Genomic DNA, 5,974 nt, shown 5'->3' on the forward strand with positions numbered 1-5,974 from the left:
TAGAACTGGCCTGGGGAAGGTCTCTGAGAATGACATTAAAAATTAAAACAACAAAAAATAATAAAATATCTTAATTTCATCACACCTGCAAAGTCCCCTTTGTCATGTAAAATAACGTGTGTACAAGCTCCAGGGGTTGGCACCTGGGTGGCCCTGTGGGTGGGGCATCATTCACTCCATCACTGGATTTCTAAGCAGCAGCAGTGGGGCCCAGCCCGCACAAAGAACTCTCTCCACCGTACGTGAACCTCTCAACATCGTCACCTGCCTGGAAGATTTCTCTCCTCAACCAAACTACCAATCAAGTGCAAGGGTCAAATTAAGATGCTTTCCGATGTTAAGATCTCAAAAAGTTTACCTCCCACACATCTTCTCTCAAGAAGCTCCTTGGAGAAAAGTCAATTTAGACAGAGAAGCCACAAGGGATACAGGAAATACTTGATCCAAACAGGATGAAGAAGAGGGTACCGACAGGATGGTGCTGAGGAGACATTCCAGAGTAGCTGCGAAGCAGGCCTGACTGAAGTGATTCCCGAGATCCCACGGGAGATTCCCCAGGGTCGATGCACTGACTGTGTATCTGAACTTTCTGTGAGGAAGTACAGACAGCAGGAAAAAGTGCACAGGAAACCGAGCACGTGAGCATCAAAGACAACGCGTGACTCCAAGGAAAACAGAAGTTGTGCAAGAGCTGTCCGTCACGGCTTATTACGTTTGGCAGTTTTGTAGCTATGAGTAGTATTCTCACAGTTATGACAGGACAATGGATCATCAGTGTAGACAACTGAGCTCAAAAGAGGGTAAAAGAGGGGCCAGAGGGGAAGCAGGGCTGACCTTGAGCTTCAGGGTGGGGTCAGGAGGTCAGTGAAATAGCTCCCTTGGATTGTGAGTGCACTGCTTTGCCGTGTGTGCGATTCAGGTGGGAGCCTGGCTGCCACTGGATTGAAGGAAACTTCAGTTCTGTGCTGTCTTTCTGTCTCCATTTTTTTTTTTTTGCCCCCAGGGTTATTGCTGGGGCTCGGTGCCTGCACTATGAATCCACTGCTCTTGGAGGTCACTTTTTCCCTTTTGTTGCCCTGGTTGTTTATCGATGTTGTAGTTACTATTACCATTGTTGTTGCTGGATAGGACAGAGAGAAATTGAGAGAGGAGGGGAAGACAGAGAGGAGGAGAGGAAGATAGACACCTGCAGACCTGCTTTAAGGTCTGTGAAGTGACCCCCCTGCAGGTGGGGAGCCGGGGGGCTCAACCGGGATCCTTAGACCAGTCCTTGCGCTTTGCGCCACGTGCGCTTTAACCCAGTGATAACCCTAGAGGAAAAAAAAAATTGAGGTAAGAGACAGACAGAGATCAGGAGAGAGCACAGCATCTCTCCACCATGCATGAAGCTCCCCTGCGTAAGTGTACTGTACAGGAGTACAGTGCCCAGGGCCTTGAATCCAGGCCCTTTACATGGTGAAGTGTGTGAGCTCCACCAGAGGACCTGTCTCCAGCTTCTGTTAAAAAGTGAAGATAAGAGAGTGTGTCTAGAAAATGAACCTAACTATGTAAATATCCAGAGAAAGTGACTGGAAGGAAGCCACGAATATAACAGTGGGTGTTCTAGGCAGTGGAATCAAGGATAAGTTTTCCTTCCTTTCTAGTTTTTAATACTTCCCAATTTTCTATTACAAGGATGTAGTTTATATAATTGAAAAATAAGCACTGTTATATATACACTAAATGCAATTGCCAAGTATACTGTGGTGTTCGTGTCAGTACTTTGCCAAATTTTCCTCGCAGTGGAGAACCCTGCTTGGGAAACAGTGGGAATCTGAGGGCATCTTGGTGAATCTGGGTTCTACAGCAAAAGAAGCCTGAAGATGCCTGCTGAAGGGGCAGAGAGCATGTCATGGCACAGTCAAGGAAACAGGGTGGCAGGCTACAAGGGGTTCTGCAGCCTGCCCAGCCATACAGCTGGCCAAGCCAGGAGCCTGGGAAGAGCTGCCATCACCATCAGGGAGTGGCAACTCCTGCCAAGTGACCAGGCCACTGAGGGATGCAGAAAAGGCCAGAGCCTCCCCTGGTCCATAACGGGCACATGTTAACAAGCTGCTATTTTCCATTTAGACCAGATTGCCGACTCCCATATTTGTAACGACACCTACTCCTCCAACACCTCGTTTGCTGTGATATTCTCAGCAGGTGGCTTTCTGCCTGCTCCCTAGTGGCTTCCTCTGCAGGTGGGTGATCTGTTTCTTTAGTGGATATTCTTATGTCTCAGGGGAACAAGCACACGCCCGAGACACAGCTCTCTCGAGCTCTTGCTCAGAAAAAGTGTCTCTAGACACTTGGATCTGTAACTTCGATCTGCCCCACACACACCTTTCACTTGAGCTCCTGCTTCCGGCAAGATGCTAGAGAAGAACTCAGGGAATGGATATTGGCCAATGAATATAAATGAGTGGCTGAGACTTCTAGAAAATGGGAACCACACAGGAGAATGGTAAACATCCAAAACAAACAAACAAACAAAAACCAGCAAGTTGAAGTACTTAGAGGCTGGAGGTGAGAGATTAACTTAGTTTTTAAACAGTTTTTATTATTTATCTATTTACAGAGAGACAATGAGGGAAGGAGGATCTAGAAAGGGAGACGCTCATGAAGCCCCCCCCCTCCCGCAGGTGGAGACTGGGGGCTTGCACCTGGGTCCTTGTGCACTGTAATGTGTACTCTCCACCAGCCACGCTGCCATGTATCCCCTAATCCAGTTACACAGGGTGACAGCTGAGCTGTGCCCTATAGGATGGGAGAAGCCACAAGTGGTGGGATGGACATTAAGAGGCAGTGTATTCCAGAACACTTCTCTCCAAGTGGTGGGACAGACATTAAGAGGCAGTGTATTCCAGAACACTCCTCTCCAAGTGGTGAGATGGACATTAAGAGGCAGTGTATTCCAGAACACTCTCCAAGTGGTGAGATGGACATTAAGAGGCAGTGTATTCCAGAACACTCTCCAAGTGGCAGCATGAGGAAGGCCGTGCTTTTCTATGACTCCCCAGGGTTCAACACGCTCCAAAGTATTTCTCACCTGCACCCTGGTCTGTAGTAGCCTTGCCTGAAAGTCATGGCAATAGGCCAAGATGGCCCCAATAGAGGAGATATCACACTTTCTGTCTGAATCTGAAGTGCTCTAAAAAGCCACCAATGAAAAGCTTCTGAGCCGAAACCTTGCTCTTACATGAAAAAGGACAAATGACAGCTATACAGGGAAGCAATGTATGGCGTCGTGGGGGAGAGGGAGGGGACAGGAACTCTCATATGTGACTGGTGTCCACAAACAGGGGCCAAACCATGAGGGGAGGGGCCAAGTGGTGGCGCACCTGTTTGAGCGCAGGTTACAGTGTGCAAGGACCTGGGTTCGAGCCCCGGGCCCCCACCTGCAGGGGGAAAGCTTCACAAGTGGTGAAGCAGGGCTGCAGGTGTCTCTCTGTCTCTCTCCCTCTCTATCACCCCCTTCCCTCTCTATTTCTGGCTGTCTCTATCCAAATAAATACAAAGATAAAAACAAAAACATGAGGGGAAAGGAGTGTGCGTGTGTGCATGCATGTCTGTGTGTGGTCTTAGGAACTGCAATTTGGGGAGGGGGCAACACTAAGTCAGCAGGAAACTAATTCTGCTCCCCAAATGGTGCTGGCGGCTTGCCGTGTATATAGGCTGAGCAGGCAGCCTCTCACAACAGTTTGAGCACTTGCGATAGATGGTGATTCAAGTCAGAAGTTATCGCTTAGGACTTCCGGGGCGGAGCCACAGTTGAGTAGACCCCAGGAACTGTTCTCCCCTAACACAACAAACAGTCTGAAGACACACTGCCACCAGCTTTGTCAGGGCGCAGCTGGGATTTCTGGGAAAGCAGCAGGAGTCTGTTGTTTAGTCTTGGTCAGCTGGTAGAGATCTGTAGTTATGAGTCAGGTTCCCAGGGTGCGTGCCTGTAGCTAGCTTCTATCGGACCATATTTGGGTATGAAAGGGTGAAGTTACACTCTTTTCTTTTTTTTTTAATTTTTTAAATTTTATTTATTTATTTATTTATTTATTTCCTTTTTGTTGCCCTACACTTCTTCTAGGACTCTTCTAGCTTCATTTTAGATTCCTTTCTAACATCATTTTAGCTCTTTATTTCCACACAAGTGCGGATGTCAGGCACCGCTCCACAGAGGGAATCTGGCAGCGACTACAAAAGCCACGTGACTTTTGACCAGCGTGCCTCTTCCAGGAGTCTGCGCTGGAGATGCTTTGCATTCAGAGGGGCGTCTCCACAACAGTCCACTTCCCAGCTCTATTTTTAGTTGCAGAAGGATGTCGCCAATCCAGGTGCTTGAGACTCCGCTGAATAAACTAGTATGTGGTGCAGGAGAATCTTGGCACTTACTCAGAGGAGTGGAGTTTCCCTGTTACTTACAGCAGTGTTCTTCAAAGTGCCATGCGTGGACAGGATAAAGGGCAGAGCACTCTGCACACAGACGAGCAGGGCTTTTATCTAAAGGGGGCTAGGAACCTGTACACATAGAATGTATGTGTGTCTGTTTGATGAGGGCGCCAGCACCAACAATGACCAATGATCCAAGCAGTGAAACCTCTTTTTCCAGAATCTACACACAGAGCATCAAACTGCCGTAGGTGTGCCACTCATGACAGAAGTCATTTTTTAAAAAAAATTATTATTTTTTATTTATGTGAAAGAGGGAGAGAAAACCAGAGCATCACTCTGTTACATGATGCCAGGGATCTAACTCAGGACCTCACACTACAAATCTAACACTTTATCCACTACACCATCACCTAAACATTAGAAACTATTTTTTATTATATTTATAATGGATGGGTAATCCAAAAGCTATTAAGTTATTTATGAAGCAGGGACAAGAATGAAGTGAGAAAAAAAAGAGAGAACAAACTCAGGCATATATCTTATATCTGAATATATCTGGTTGGGAGATTAAACTTTGAAGTAGTAAATTCACACACACACACACACACACACACACACACACACCCCAAGTGGGAAGTATACTAAGGAGTAAAGAAGTACAAAGAAATCTTCAAATATTTTTCAATACTCTTGCAGTTTATAATAAAAATATTAGTAGTGCAATTTTAAGAAATGACATTATCAATCAAGCTGTTCTTGTAAGCTTAAAATAGATGAAAGGCGGAAAAGGTAAAAATCTCACACATTGAGGAAAAATCCCATGGTCCTTAATTAGAACATCAAATATCATATAAATTCCTATCAACCCTTAAGCAGAATGAACTATTCCTTAGTGGTGTCTAGAAGCGGTGAGTGGCCCTGTAGTACGTGCACTCCAGAGCCCTAGGCTGCTGGCTAAAGGCCATTTCCCACTGGGACATGTACCAAACTTCCTTGGAAACCAGCTACATTTAGATCTGGGACAGGAAATGAAGAGGACTCTCTGACATCTTGTCATCCTACAGTCATGTCAGAAGGACTCTGAAAGTCAACTTGAAGAGGCTCTCGTGAGTTGAAAAGGAGCTCTCTGATCATTTGTGTAACCAAATCAGCCACCATGCACTAGCTATGACGACTACTTCATGCAACCCCCTCTGTGGCCTTCACTAATTTTTTTAAATCTTTTTTTTTTCCCTCCAGGGTTATTGCTGGGCTCGGTGCCTGCACCATGAATCCACCACTCCTGGAGGCCATTTTTTCCCCCTTTTGTTGCCCTTGTTGTTGTAGCCTCGTTGTGGTTATTATTATTACCATTGTTGATGTTGTTCGTTGTTGGATAGGACAGAGAGAAATGGAGAGAGGAGGGGAAGACAGAGAGGGGGAGAGAAAAATAGACACCTGCAGACCTGCTTCACCGCCTGTGAAGCGACTCCCCTGCAGGTGGGGAGCCGGAGGCTCGAACCGGGATCCTTATGCCGGTCCTTGAACTTTGTGCCACGTGCGCTTAACCCGCTGCACCACCACC

This window comes from Erinaceus europaeus, chromosome 21 (assembly GCF_950295315.1).
Source record: "Erinaceus europaeus chromosome 21, mEriEur2.1, whole genome shotgun sequence".
NCBI lineage: Eukaryota > Metazoa > Chordata > Mammalia > Eulipotyphla > Erinaceidae > Erinaceus > Erinaceus europaeus.